The sequence below is a fragment of the Conger conger genome, chromosome 1 (assembly GCF_963514075.1).
Source record: "Conger conger chromosome 1, fConCon1.1, whole genome shotgun sequence".
Taxonomy (NCBI): domain Eukaryota; kingdom Metazoa; phylum Chordata; class Actinopteri; order Anguilliformes; family Congridae; genus Conger; species Conger conger.
The window spans coordinates 49069605-49086088 of record NC_083760.1 but is presented as its reverse complement, the minus strand read 5'-3'; the positions used below and the strand labels follow the sequence as shown (position 1 = coordinate 49086088).

General features: G+C 41.0%; 1 pseudogene; it reads right to left on the bottom strand.

The window, feature by feature from the left end:
- Positions 1-214: 214 nt before the first annotated feature.
- On the bottom strand, positions 215-7593 carry LOC133127565 (piggyBac transposable element-derived protein 4-like; annotated as a pseudogene).
- Between the last annotated feature and the right edge of the window lie 8891 nt (positions 7594-16484).

The window sequence follows — 16484 nt, the reverse complement described above, 5'->3', positions numbered from 1 at the left end:
GACTGTGATGACCCAACCACCGTAACCCCCCACCCCCCAGCGTGCAGTAGAGCATATGCATGAAGCCAACAGGCCCCAGGTTGAAACAATGAGGGCACTGTGAGTGTGTGTTATGCTAATGAGCAGGTAGGGAAATGGCTTTTCAAGTCCAGGTTATTACCCTTCCAGATTACTTTTAATCAGGTTCTGACAAAGGAGAGCAGCTCGCGACTTGTTAAGGACTCGGAGCTCGTTGTATTTCCATCCAGCCCTGAGCCTTTTTTATCTCCAGAGCTGTAGCAGCCTGGATTAATGGTGTCTGGAAGTCAGCCCTGGGCTGGAGTTGGGGGGGGAGCTGGGCAGACTTTGAGAGGATGGGCTTTGAAAGCCCCAGAATCTCACGCTCTAGGCTCTTTTTAGATAGTGCCGTCATCTGCTGATCCCTCTGCCACAGAGCGATGAAGGTTGGGCCGTGTTTTGCGCTGTCTGAGGCCGAGCATTTATTCTCAGAGTCACAGTGTAACGTGCCCCTTGTCCGTGACCTGCACAGACGGTTTCCACGCTGTAGGCAACATCTCGGATTTCCTGTTGAGGTGTTTTCGATGCCCCTTGCAGAAGACAATTTGAATGGCGACTCTTGCTTAATAATTGGTGACTAGGGAACTGCTCTTCTGGATACGGCCACACTCACATCTGTGGTGCTACTTTTACAAAAGCACACCTTTACCTGTGTTTATTAACATCTCCTCGCCCTACAGGGAATCAGGCCTGGTGTGAATCAACCAAATACAAACATGTAACCCCCACAATCTTCAACCAAATTCCTATCCCCAGGAACATGTAAAGAATACAATAGTACCTAACTGATGGGTATACTGGATACAAACTTAATATTAATATTTTACATTTCATGGGAGTGAAAATTGAAATTTGAGATATTAAAACGAATGGGTGTGATAATAAGATTTTAATTGATTTTGGCATGGTAAAGATAGGCTCACTAAGTAGCACACAAACATTACACCTCTTTGAACGCAATGCATGCTTTAAATGCATTCACAGCATAATACAGAGCAATAATAATTTTAATGACTATAAAAAAATATGCACTAATATTAATCGACAGTGTAAAAAGTAATATGGCATGTTCTGATTGGTACCCATGCTAATCATTGGTGGTGTAGTATCTAACAGGGTGGGAGTTCAAATCCCTAAAAATGCACTGACATTCCCATTCTGTTCTTGGCTAAGAAGCTTCACTTGAACTGCTTAAGCTATATCTTGCTGCCTAAATGTGTAATACGAATAATATAATAATAACCTAAACCAGGATGAGGGTGCCTGCTAAGAAAATCATTAAAATTCATCCCAATGTTTTCTGGCTCTTATATCTTACCTTATCATGGGCAAGACTGATTATCATGAGGCTCTCAACTCTTGTCTCCCGAGATCTGATGTGTACATTTGTTGGCTTTTGGAAATGGCCCACTCTCCCAACCCTCTCCCCTGCTACTGTTGCGTATCTTCTACACTAATTGACCACTTTTTAACATATGTATATGTATTTTTCTTTTTACTTATTGGTCTTCTGCTGTTGTAGCCCATCCACTTCAAGGTTTGATGTGTTGTCTGTTCCGAGATGGTCTTCTGCATACCACTGTTTGAATGTGTGGTTGAGTTACTGTCACCTTCCTGTCAGCTTGAACCAGTCTGGCCATTCTCATTAAAGGAATACACCAACATTTTGGGAAATATACCTTTTTTCCAACTTACTCAGACAAGATGTTCGCTTTCATTTTAATTTTTGTGCATTAACGGTTTCCATGTTAGTATAACATTTATCACTGTATAATTCAGTACTATACTAAGCAGATGGGGGCTTGCTTAGTACTTGGATGGGAGACCTCCTGGGAAAACTTTGCTGCTAGAAGTAGTGTTGGTGGGGCAGTAGGGGGAGATCTTCCCTCTGGTCAAATTATCCACAATGTCCCAACGTGGTGGGGTGCTGGATGAAACGTTTATCCTGTGTCACTGTGGTCATTAATGATCCCATGGCACTCTTTGCAAAGAGTAGGGGGTTCCCAATCTGCCACCTAATCGTCCCCTGATTCAATTGACAAAAACATTGTGCTCTCCCTCTCCACCTCAGCTGGTGTGTGGTGAGCGTTCTGCTGCAAAATAGTTCTATTAACAGGTTGGTGTTCAGGTCTACCGAATAAAGTGGTCACTGAGTGTATGTAACTGGCCAGTAAGAGAGCCTGTACTATACAATGACCATGGCACCCAGTCTATCATCAGGATTTGTTTCACAGTCATACACGCTTCTCTCTGTGATCTGTAATCCATGAATAATGAGAAATGAAACTATAAATGGTTTAATAGTAGTTGCAAGCTTTGTCAAATAATAGTAATAAATGAGAAAGCTTGCTGTTCTCTGTATAGATGCTTTAAATATCTCAAAATGTGCTTTGCCTTAACACAGTATGTGACCTATATTAAAAAGACAGTGTACTTGTAGTAAGTCATTTGTTAACAAAAAGCATAAAATAGATTTCCAGCAATATGTGTCCCATTGTGAGTGCGGTTTATAGGTCAATGGCCCTGGTGACAACAGGGGCAGCGTAGAAGAAGAGGAATAATTATAATAATTATAATAATCATAAACAACTGAGAAGCCATATGTCCAATTACTTTTGGTCTTCTAAAACAGGGGGACTATGTATGAAAAGGGATGTAATTTCTACACGGGTCACCTGATATGGATGTAATGACCATCAAATTATTATTATTAAGCTCATATTCATTGCTTCATTTCAAATCCAATGTGCTGGCGTACAGAGCCAAAAGAACAGAAAGTGTATCACTGTCCAAATACTTATGGACTGCACTGTGTATAAAATATTCACAAATCATTTTATTTTTATAAAGCGACAGACTCCACACCTGTCCTGTGTCACCCACATTTTTGATAGAGCTCCAAGGCCTTTCTCATTTGCACGGTTTTCTGTAAAATGGTGGTGATTAAAGGCTCTCAAACCATGTTCTGCTACTATCTGTACTGCAATTTGGAAGGAAAAAAATATTGCCCCCTCAACATTCCTGCACCTTTCTGCACCTGCCTGTGTATATTCCATTATTGTTTACTATTGTGTAATAAATGAGAGCAAGCTTAAAGAATAAACTAAATCATCTAAAGAATACAGGGCTCTGACCGTCTTTCCTAACCCAGTCTCAATAACAGCTGCAGCTTGCTCGGCTCTCTACTGAAATGGCAGCACCCTGCTTTTAACGTCACAGCCCATTTGAAATTCAAATGAAGAAATTTCAAATTTTGCCCGTCTAGACTGCTATCTGTACAGTATGTGACGGCGTTCAGTCACTTTCATTAACGATGCGCTTTGAAGTCAGGAGGGCCCTGCGAGTGTGTCACAGCTCTCTCTGACACCAGCTCAGTGGCCTGAACTCCCCGCTTTTCCGTGCGAAAACCAAGGGCGCGGTTAAATAGCAGGTGCACAAAAGCTTTACAGAGACTCCTAGGATGGGGGAGAGAGGGGGCAGACGGTCAGTGTGCCACGTGTTGTTTGTTTGTGTGCTAAAATCAATCATGGCTAAAATCATACAGTTGAAACATTTTTGAATGCGTCTCTTACCCTTCACTCATTTAAGGTTTTTTAAAATACCGTGAGGGAAATATACTGAAATGGTGGAGTTGTGACAGGCTTCAATCCCGCACCTCGATAAGAAAACGGAAGACAAAGATGGATGTGTGTGGGGAGCGCCCCCTTCCTGCAGGTTTTCAGGGTGCCTGCACACAATATAGCAAAATGCTGAGTGGCCTTGGATGCATGGTCACCCGCACTAAGTCTGATAATTACTATAATTACACAGTATTAAAGAGAAGCTACTCTAGTTCTCAACTCTTCTTTCATAAATAGTTACAATGGAGAGATACCTTGAATAAAAATATATTCATGGCTCGAGGTTCCAGTTTTGTGTCTTCCTGAAATCTATTTTACCATTTGATGTAGAGACAGTGAATTTACCCTGGCTGGCTTTCAATACATATAATGTGTGATTTAATCAATTCTGCTGTTGAATTGATTTTATTCAATACTTCAATTGTGTTGACAATGTGTCAAGGTAATTGAATGAGCGATTGGGTTACCTTCATCACAATTGTCAGTGTAAAAATGATTTTTTAGAGTCATTACAAATCTATTGGACTCGGGAGGAGTAAGAGTGAACCTGACATAGGAAATGATGCAGTACTACACAAATCATTCATCAAACCATTCTGTCTCTATGGCAACTGGGCTAAATTTATCAATGACTATTTAGTTTTCAGCACCGGGTGGAGAGAACCGCTGTGACGTGTCGAACACAACAAACTGTTACCTGGCTGCTTAGGTAATTTTCCATGAATCACACATGTGCACATTCACATGCACACTCCTACACACATACAGTCAGATTCTCACATATACACATACACGTGCACACACAAGGTTTGCACAAACACACACAAGATCATACACATGAAAACATACAGTATGTGTCCACACAGGCAAATGCATGTATAAGCAGCAGCAACATACACATGCACACACCCTCATGTACATACAGTATATACTCATACAATACATACTGTATACAGAGAAAGACACACAGATACACAATGACATTGCAATGTACATAAGCTTAAATACCATTTCAACACTTGAAACACTTGTAGATCAAGTTCATTGCTCAGCGCAATTCTGAACATGATCACCAGCACCAAATAGACACATGTAGGAGAGTAAAGCACAAGAGCTTCAATAATTCATTAGGAAAAAGCCCCCTTCATTCAGAACTTAGCACACTGACAAACCGTGGACTGATAAAAACACAAGCTGACAAGCATCACTTTACCCTCCATCTGACTGCTGTCAGAGAAACAGTGAAAACTCCCCTGACCGTAAAAACCAAGACGTCCTCTTCTCTTAAGCACAGTCACGTGCAAATACACAACTTGTTAAATTACACACTATGTCCTTTACAGTGGAGAATTTAAATCCACACGCTATCTTTTCAGCAACACTAAAAATGCCTGATTCTTAAAAAACAAAGCCGAAACAAAATAATCTCAGGTAGTGTGGTTTATAGTAGATTAGATAAAACAATAAATATGCTGCTTTAATGGGTAGCACTTGCTTTTATTGGTGTGTACAAATGATTTTGGATTCAAATAAGGACATATCGTAGTTTTTGCAGTTACAAGCATAAATTCTGATCCAATTAATCTTCCAAGCTGAAAAACGGCTACATAAAAGTGTCTCTACTGAAACAGGACCATCTACTGACCTACACTGCCTCTAATGGAGACTGAGAGAAGCCTGGCTGTTCTTATTTTCTTAGCACATCTACTGTCACTGTGTTACACTGGGAGCTGTCAAAGCAAATACGGTCCAGCATTCCAGAATAGCTTCACTAACCCTTTTGGAAGGAGGAGTTCATTATTTGTGGTTCATTATTGAAGTGCGTTGACTGGAGTTGTGTCTGTTGTCTTAACCTTTAAACACTGTTTGTTGCTACCCCCCTTAATTTACTGTTCGCAGTCAAATTTGACCGGTCTGTTTTAACTGCTCTTATATTAACACAAAAGCCAATAAACATCACCAGACACTGGAATTATTTGTCTCAAAGAACATTTATTGTAAAAAATCAAAAATCTTATCAGAACACCAACATCTAATTATCAGAACATGAGGATTGACAAGAGCACATCAGAACATTTATTGTAAAAAAAAACCAGTATCAGAACATTAACACCTTATTATCAGAACATGAATATGAATTCTGTATGTGTGTGTGTGTGTGTGTGTGTGTGTGTGTGTGTGTGTGTGTGCGTGCACGTTTGTGTTGATTCACGCACATGAGTGGCAACATGCGGTCAGGTTGGAGTGTCCCTTGCAAACATAGGCTTTGTATTTGTGGCGTGTAAGGCTGGTTTTTACATCTCTGGGGACACAGAGCATGCACCTCTTCCTTTTCTGTCCCCCTGCTTGGTGAGGGGGACGTGACGGAGGAGTGGCTGGGCCCTGCACACTCCTCACCAGACTGGCAGAGGCTGGTGTGCGGGGAAGGTGCTGGCGCTGTTGTATTAGAGGAATAACCAAAGCTTTCCCAAGCTCTGCCAGGAAGAGTCTCCTCTTGAAGGGTTTCCCCCGATTCCAGGTTGGGTTGATTGCCGTCCACACCACATATGCATTATATGCAGACACATCCAGGATGTTGTGGAACACAGCCACGGGCTGACTTGTGCTTGCAAGTGTAGGTACCAGCTGCAGTAAAATAAAATGAGATTGGACACTTAGTTAATCTGTCTTACACAAAAATGCAATGTTTTACAGAAATATAAAGGAAAATAAAAATGTATGAAAGATGAAAAAGTACTTTACTGTACCTTATCAAGGCAGTCAACACCCCCTTTGTTTCTGTTGTAGTCCAGGATGATGTGTGGCTTCCTGTGCTCATTGGTGCTGATGGTGGCATCTCTGTGTAGTGTGCTCATCAAGATGACATTTCTGTCCTTCTTGGGAACAGCTCCTGACCAAGCGCGTACGAGGTGAAAAAGTTATCACGTGATACTGTGCCCCTTGAGACTGGCTGTCCTGTCCAGCACAACACGCATGCCCTGGTTTTTTTCGGGCCTTCCACCAATGGGTTTCCCTGTGTAGATTTGCATATTCCAAGCATAGCTGCTCCTGGCGTCACAGGCTGCCCAGATCTTAATTCCATACTTGCCGGTTTTGTTTGGGAGGTACCGCCTAAAGGGGCAGCGGCCCCTGAAAGAGACCAGGCGCTCGTCGACTGTCACCTCAGGGCTCGGATTGTATATGCACGGCAGGCGCTCCACCCACCTGTCCCAAACATTTCTGATGGCAGCCAGTTTGTCATTTCGCCAGCCAGCAGGTCGTGTTGCTCTGTCATGACATCGAATGACTCTTGAGAGGACACAAAACTGTTCTAACTCATAGTTGCCCGGAATATGGGCCTCCCGGACTCCTACACCCTCCCAGAGACAGGGTGTAGCCTCATTGTTTGACCAGTATACTCCTGCCAGAATCAACAGGCCTAAGTAGGCTTGGAGGTCTGCCCGGTTCAATTCTTCACATTTAACACCATACACACGCCTTCCCTTCATGCTTGTCATGTCCAATATAGTTACCTCAATGGACTCTAAAAAGTTGAAAACTGGACTTAATGTCATCCACACGAGACATTGCATACCGCGTGGGCCCTGGGGTAATCCACACGAGACACTGCGCACCGCGTGGGCCCTGGGGTCATCCTCACTATATGTTCTACTCTCGCTCGGCCTCCTCTCTCCGGGGACAAAGAAGACCAGACCAAGTTGCCATTCTTGGAAAGGAATGTCTCCTCAGCTGCCTCTCCCTCTTGGCCCTCTTCCTCATAATTTGACTGGTCTGAATCAAGATCTGGATCAAGATCTGGATCAATGCTGTCTTCTATTTCTGAGACATCCTCCTCTATCTCTGGTTCTGTTTCCTCTTCATCATCTGTTTGAAGTATATGGTCCAGAGCCTCTCTGACAGACATCCGCCTCTTCATCTTGGTCGCAGAGTAAAATGAGAGCAAAGCAGCATGAAAAATATAGCAAGAATAATATAAAATATGCTCATATAGAGTCGGTAAGAAGATATGATACATTGTTTCAGATGGATGGTGTGGTTCACGTGGGGGGAGGGGCACATAATCGCGAGAAAGAGGTTGGTTCCCATAATTTACTGTAAACTATTTTGTAGAAGGTATGGTTCATGTGGTGGATGGGCACATCCGAGAAAGAGGTAGGTTCCCATAACTGACATAAAATGTATTTGTCTGGAAGGTGTGGTTCACATGGGGGGAAGGGCACATAAGTGCGAGAAAGAGGTTGGTTCCCATAATTTACTGTAAATTGTTTTGTGGAAGGTGTGGTTCATGTGGGAGAATGGGCGCACAAGCACATGGAAGTTGTATGAGTGTGTGTATGGGGATGTCTTCCATCTGCTGGATGAAAATTATAGTCTTACCCATTCATTTCCTACGGCAGTCACTTTTGACCGGAAACCCCACAGGTGTGACAAAGTTGAATAAAACACAATTACTTTTATATGTCTAAATGCATATTGTGAAGGATAACATAAGGTATTGAGACAATCAGATGAAAAATGCTATATTTATGGTTTAGGGAAGTTGCAAATCGGTCAGATTTGACCAGAACAGTGTTTAACGGTAAAAGGAGTGTGTTAATGGAGCATTGTGGTGGTTTGAGACAAGGTGTCGTGCACCTTGAGACACAAAATGTCTCAGCAGATATGTAGAATTTTAATGCCACTGAGGTATTGCTGCATCAAAAGATAGTAATTATCATTATTATAATAGCAGTGCATGTGTGTGTGTGTGTGTGTGTGTGTGTGATAGAGAGAGAGAGAGAGAGGGAGAGAGAGAGAGAGAGGGGGAAAGAGACGTTGCAGTGATGTTGTTGTGCACCTTGAAGGCTTGTTTCGTATGTGTGTGTATAAAAGAGAGAGTGCAAAGGAAAGAGTGATAAATATTGCAGTCTGGGTGTATGTTTCTGTGAGAAAGAAAGTGAACGACATTGTTGTTTTGTGTACTTTGCAGACCTGTTTTGTGCATGTGTGCGTGTCTGTGTGTGTGTGCATGCATGTGTGTACGTGCTTGTGCTTGCATGTGACAGTCCATTGGTGATGTTAGCCCTATTCTGTGTTAAGAGTGCATTGTTATTGTCTTCTCAGAGAGGGAAGTGGGTTGTGGAGAGGAACGTGTTTTTACAGAGAAGAGTAAACGGTTTTCCTGTGTGCCGCTGCAGGTGGCTCTAAAGCGGGTCCGCCCTTCTGGCTCAAACTGACAAGTGTGTCTCAATGTCCCCGAGTCACCTGTCCAGGGCTCAGACCGCACAGGACCTGCAAGGGGGAAAGCCACAAAGAGTCAGAGTGAGTTCCAAGATCTCACATGCAGAGTGAAAAACCTGTGTGAACCGCAGTGGAACAGTGCACAACTGGCTCAGTCATTATCAGACATTACCAGTCATGTGAAACGAATAAACAGGAAGTCATTCAAATGTTTGAGGCAGTTTATATCACAGCTGGCAATATCATCACTGTCAATCCCCTGTTTAAACTATCTCCATGAAAACAAATGCCCAGTTTCATAGAATGGAGTTTGTTATTCAAAGAAGTAAGTAAGGAAGTTGAGAGAGGTGGTGGATGCATGCATGCGTGTCTCGACATGTCTGCTGTCGATTACATATATGATTGCAGTGATTATAATGATGATGGCACCGAATAAGAGTTCAATCAAACAATCCAGAGCCCCATTTTCTGTTAACAATAGAAAAAGAAGCCTGTACAACGGTTTTTATGATGCACCGTTGCTAACATTTTCCAAGACACCACACAGAGTCATTGAAAGTGATGACAAAAAACACTGTAAAGAGTGTTGTATGCTGAAAAGTGAATTGTTAATCGTCAATATTACAATCATTCATGCAGTGTTCATAATGATATTTAAATGCACGTTTTGCTCTCATTATACAGAATAGTTTACTCCAGTGTATAAAGTCACACAACATACATCTCTAAAATTTTGACTATGGTATAGATAAAAAATAAATATATACGATGTAATGTGATTGAATGAATTGATGCTTGTGGCAAGTGTACTTGACATGCAGTTGTATTATTTGATCCATTACAAAATTAATGAAAATACAGTTTGTTAGAGTTTACAATGGGAGTCCACAAAGGAACGTGTTTGCACAAGTAGTGTACAACAAGAAGTGACTTTATGAAGTCACCTCATAGTATAAATTCATTTATTTCAATGGTTCATTTAATTATTTCCGTATTCATTTGTTTGCTGCCCTTTTTTCTTTTTCCCCTTGTATGAATGCCCAATCATATTCATCAGTGTTTATATCTACAATCTCTGCTATCAATTCATAAATGGTTAAATATACCACTTAACACTGTAAGGGCAATAAAACATGTAACATATATGGAATGGTTGCAAACTTGCTAGGAAGAAGACGCAAGTGAATAGTATCGGGGTGGCCTGTAGTGTAGTGGTTAAGGTAAATGACTGGGACACGCAAGGTCGGTGATCCGCACAGCTGTTGGGCCCTTGAGCAAGGCCCTTAACCCTGCATTGCTCCAGGGGAGGATTGTCACCTGCTTAGTCTAATCTATTGTGCGTCGCTCTGGACATGACCGTCTGCCAAATGCCAATAATGTAATGTAATGTATCCCCACAGATGGTAAGGAAGAGGTCATAAGTAACCCAAGGATCACAGTTTAAGAATTGCAGCTGAGAGGTAGTAAGTAGACTGTCAAGTAGGACAATGACTCCCAACATACATCAAAATCCACACAGAAATTGTTAATAAGGGGGGTCCATAAATGCAAACCCAAGGAATGGTCCTCCAAATGTGTTCTCGATCACAAATGATAGGAAAAGACTCATAGCTGTCATCATTGTCAGGGATGTTTGCAAAAGTATTAAGGGGTGCCAATAATTGTGGAACCTGTTTTTTAGGGAAATATATATATTTCTAAATGTAAAACTTTAGTTGATAACATTGAATCATTAATAAAGCATACTAGTTCATGCATGTTGGAAAATTAAACTCCTGTCAATAACTATTATTTTTTAGTTTATAGCATTTCATGTGCATATTTATTAAGGGTGCCAATAATTCTAGAGCCCACTGAATGTCTTTGTCCCAAGACATTGTCCATGTACTCCATTGTAGATGCAATCTTTCTTTTTTGTAAAACAACAACCACTTTGCCATCACTTAGGAGTATTTGCCAAGTACAAACTCTGAATTCATATTTGAATGAACAAATGTAAATGCAACATGTAAAATTGCTATGATATGTTTCTGCTTATAAGCTGGTTTCTCTAAGAAGCCTACACCTTAGAGCCACTGGGCATGTGTATGTAAAACACTGCAGAATACACACATAATTAATGACCCCCAGCTACCCTTCCCCCTTTGTTTTTTTGAGGACGTTGATCTAATTTGAATATGCATGCCCATTTTAAATTCCATTTCTTTTCTTTAATTTGTGCTCTAATAAGTAACAAATGCCTGGAGCCTTAACATAACATGTCCAGCCTTTAATGTAAATGAAGGGTGCCCTCACTCATGTGCAGTGGAAATGTGTGTATTGTTCATTAAAACACAAATTCAGTTAACAGACCTTTAAGCTGCATTTTAAAAAAGTACTTCCATGTTTCCCTGCACCAGTGGGATTGCAAGTTTTGAACCACAATGGACATACTTATTCAATGGATCCAATATCCCTGACTCACACTTGCTTGTTTTTTTGTTAAGCCGACATGAAAGCCAATATTGTCAAAATCTCTATAACAAATTATAGGTAACTTGTGAGTTTTTGTCCAAGCAGAGACGACAAAGGAGGCTATTCATGAAAAACAAAGGGATCAAAAACTGAAAGATCAGTTATATTGAAGGCGTAATTCATCTCACATCTAACTGAAAAAGAGAAATAAATACAAATCAACAATATAGCAACAATTCCATTTCTTTCTCTCAGCAGCAATACCTTGCACACAGAAGTATATGGACAGTACTATCGTACCATTTTGTTATCAGGAAGGAGAATGAAAGCAGCCAAAATGGGGCTCCTCCGCATGGTGGCGGGGCCTACTATCATCAATAGGGTGATGAGCACAGCCATCCAAGAGGACTGCTGCTGCTCCTCTGCATTAAGAGGTGTCAGTTGAAGTGGTTTGGGCACCTCATAAGAACTAGGACAAGCTGGATGCATTATGTCACTCAGATGGCCTGGGACCACCATTGGGATCCCCCAGGATTAGTTAGAAGAATTTGCTGGGGAGAGTTTGTACTTGCCCTGTTGCCACCGAGACCCTGACCCAGACATAAGCAAAACAGAACAATCTTTTCTGGATAAGAAACATATCTGCACCAAATAACCAGACTACGACTCTTCACAAAAAAGAATGTATTCCAACTTTTAAAAATATATATATACAGTTGTGTTCAAATAAATAGCAGCCCGATAAAAAAATGAATAAAGTACAAATATGTTTCAATAGTTTTTAGTTCAATATTTCAAATTTAGTGGAAACATTACACATTCAATTCCAAATGAAAGCATTAACAAATTTTATCAAGTCTGCGTTATTCTTTTACAGTAAGTAAAGAAAAGGAATATTAATCTGTTAAAAAAATGGCAGTGTCAACATTTTTCTCTTCAAACTCAAACACTTACTGTATAAACTGAATAATTTTTTAGGCCTTTTTTCAGCTTTAGTGGACAGTATAGTGGAGAGAGACTGGAAGAATGGAAGCGAGAGAGACGGAACAACGTGACAAATTGTCAGATTCGAACCGCCAACGTCGCGGCTCGCAATGAGCATGCGGTCACTGCTCTACAGGCTGCGCCACTGAGACACCAAAACTGAATACATTTTGAACGATTTAACTTCCCTTTAAATTACTGAACTAATATTTAGTTGCATAACCATTGTTTTTGATAACTGCTGTGCATCTGTGTTGCATCGAGTCAACCAACTTCTGGTACCTAGAAACAGGTATTTCAGCCCAGGATGAACAAACTATATTCCACAGTTCCTGTGAATTTTTGGGTTTTGCTTCAGAAACTGCATTTTTAATGTCACCCCGCAAGTTGTCAATGGGGTTGAGGTTGGGGGATTGAGCTGGCCACTCCATTACCTCAATCCTGTTTGTCTGGAACCAAAATGTTGCTCGCTTACTCGTGTGTTTGGGGTCGTTGTCTTGTTGAAACACCCATTTCAGGGGCATTTCCTCTTCAACATAATAAACATAATGTGAACATAATCTCTTTAAGTATTTTGATGTATTCAAACTGATCCATAAAACCAGGGGTATACTAACCCAACACATATAGTATGAAAAACATCCCTATACCATGATTTTTGCGCCACCATGCTTCACTGTCTTCACAGTGTACTGTGGCTTGAGTTCAGTACCCGGGGGTCGTCTGATGTACTGTTGACGACCACTAGACCCTTTTACAAATAATATCTCAGTCAGGTTGAACCACCAAAAAACTATACTGTTGCAGCCCAATTTGAAAACGACTGACAGAAAAGAGTGCACCTACTGTAACGCCACTGGTTGTTTTGTGTTTTCTCGATCATTGTTTGACAAAAAATCTGCTGATATGTTTTCAGTGTTTTGGTAGTTTTGGTGCATTTTCTGCATGAAATGAACTGTTGTGCCAATCTGCATGTTGGTGCAGAGTTGTATGAAGAGTTTCTAAAAAGTGAATTGTTAGCAATTGTAAAAATAAATAAAAAATAAATAAATAAATAAAAAACTGTAATCATAACTATACCATAACTATTCTGCCAAATTACTAAAATGTAATGTGAAATGTATAGTATGTTTATTTAGGACCTTCCATTGAATTATTTTTGAAAGAATCGTATCTGCACAGAATGTTATACAGATGCCTAAGACTTTTGCACAGTACTGTAAGTATTGTCTCTTGGAAACTCTTATACATTCAGTGGCTGGATTGGATTAGGTAAACATTCATAGTTGGCTTTGAAAAAGAATGCAAGCAAACGTCTGTTTTTAAGACTTTAAGCATGAAAGAAACCCCCCCAGCACTCACCTGGGTGAGGATGAAGGGTAGAAGGATGTGTGACCTGTTTGACTGCATATGTGTAAGGCTGACTTATATGTAGGCACGTTGTATGAGCAGTTCTCCATCACAGCAGCAGAGAAAATGGGGCCAAATGAATGACCATGCTGAGCCGTTAAATATCAGTATAGCGAAGTAATAGCAGTATGTCACAGCTGTTTCCACATCCAAACCTGCAGCATATCACCGCCCCTGAATGTGGGTCACAACCTCTGCTAACATTTAGATATTAGGCGATTAACTTGATTTTAAATTGCCTGTCATTCCAATTGATCCGGAATGGGAGGACCTAAAGGTTTATTCCCAATTTGCAGTGGGATTTGAGTAATCTAGCCTCTGTTGCCGATGCAGTGGGGCTAAATGGACTCCTATAAAGTGTAATTTGCATGCAACTAATTAGCCAGTCCTGTTCAATTGCTAATTAACAGATATGGCACCCTGTGTTTTTCGACAGAAAATATGCTCATCGTCTTTGAAATATTGACTTTTTCTGATTTGCATACAGTAATGAATATAAAAATAATTAACTTCTTAATTGTCCAGAGATATTGCTCTTTCATGACTTGGTGCATAATGTCTTGCATCAGAGCTGGAAAAGCCTAGTGGATATGATTCCTTTGGTGATAACTTTTTCCTGGAAATGGAATCACGCAGCTCCTTTCCACAACACGAGCGTCGAGGACCTCCCAGCTCATCATCTGAAATGATCAGATATAAATATTATGTTTCCGCCTGCCTTTGTCGGTCAATGCATTTGCATGCTGCATGGCTGTATCAGCTTGTGATTGGAATAGCAACACTGAGCTCAGCTTCCCCTGACAGCTTTAAAAATCTCTTAACTCAAAATGTCAACAAACTTCAGATTGTGTGAATTATGCATGCTTCCCCAGGTAAGCAGCAATGAAATGGTGGAGGGAGATATGGGGCTGAGCGAGAGGGGGGCAGCCATGGCGAGAAAGACAGACGCGGAGCACGCCTCGCACGGTGGAAGCTTGGTGCCGACGACCGTGATCACGCACTGCGTGTCTCTCAGAGCGGACTTGTCTCACCAGCTGCGTTCTCCTGGGAGATGTGGCTCCACCACTCCAGGAGCGGGCAATTGAGTTCTGTGGGCGTCCTGAAGCATGAAAAAGTGCAGTTAGATTTGTAGTGAGCTTGTGTCTGTTTCTGTGTGTGTGGGTGTGCGTGTGTGTGTGTTTGTGCATGTGTGCTTGTGTGTGTATTTGTGTGTATATGTGTGAGTATATGTGCACGTTGGAAGTGTTTGTAGATTGTAGTCACTGATCCAACTGCTGCAACACTATTTGGCCAAAGCTACTTGTAGGCACATCTATTTTGCATGAAGCATTCTCTAACCAATCCGGTGCTGGCAGCGTTTTGTGTAGTATTGATTGGTAACAGCTGTCTAATTTTGAAAATGAGCCTGAAATATATGAAAATCGGAAATATTTTTAGGTGTCAACAGTTTTCCCACTGTTCTATTCAGAGCGATGTACAGTTGATTAGACTAAGTAGGAGACAATTCTCCCCTGGAGCAATGCAGGGTTAAGGGCCTTGCTCAAGGGCCCAATGGCTGTGCGGATCTTATTGTGGCTACACCAGGATTAGAACCACCAACCTTGCGTGTCCCAGTCATATACCTTCACCACTATGCTACAGGCCGCCCAAAAAGCCTGTGTGCGTGTAGGTTTTAGTTTTAGCCCAAAAATAAGACACCTGATTAGTACAGGTGTGCTACACAGCTTCCGTGTGCTATTTGGCAGTTTACTTCTGTGGCAAGAATACCACTGGCCGGGAAATAATACTTGCAAGGTTCCGACAGTAGGGGGCAGCTGCATTGCATTTCGGCCTGGAACAGGTGGAGCAGTCATTTGTAGCAAGATTACCCATAATCGACAGTCGTTTAGGGTTTGTTTTCACACAACCACCACCAGGTCGCAAATGTGAGCGCTGTACTCCACAGCTCAACAAGAGACTTTTGTAGTACATGTTATTGTTGTTGAATTTTTTGTTGTTGTTGTTGTTGTTGTTTAATTGCCTACTATTAAAACCCCTTTCTTGAAATATCTTGGTTTCAGTGAAAGTATCATCAATTTATACACCTTAGTACAGTAGCTAACCTACAATGTGATTAGGGTGTTAACCATGTTTTACGCACACATTTACGAAATCATTTTAAAAAACCACATTGTTCAGCTGTTGTGCATTCCATGTGCACGACACAAAAAACAAATAACATGGCAATTGTAGCTATAACCACTTGAAATGTCTGCATTCTGCACTGACACAACCACAGAAATAGAACAGTAACATTACTTGTTAACTGTGCTCCCATCTAGCTTTTCAAGTGTAACATATGCCAAGCAAAATCGGTAGCTAATCTGCATAAGTCAGTAATTGTTTAGTAATACATTTTGCATTTTTAAGGTTTTCCCAAAAAACAGTGAAGATAACATTCAGAGATAATTTGCCATGTCAGAGCATGTACATGCACTTAGCACTAAATATCTCAATCTAAAGTCAAGGACCAACCCAGAACTACTTTATATTTAAACCTGATGTCAACATTTGCTAATGATATTGGCAACCATTCAAATTCTGCGTAGATCAGATTTCCCAACCCAAATTCTAACTTTAACCATTGTAGCCTAAAATAAAATGCTAGAACTAATCCTGAACATCATTATTTCTGAAATGACAGTTATCGCACAGAATATTTATAGTTTACTGTATCTTTAGATAGTAGGCTAGTTTTGG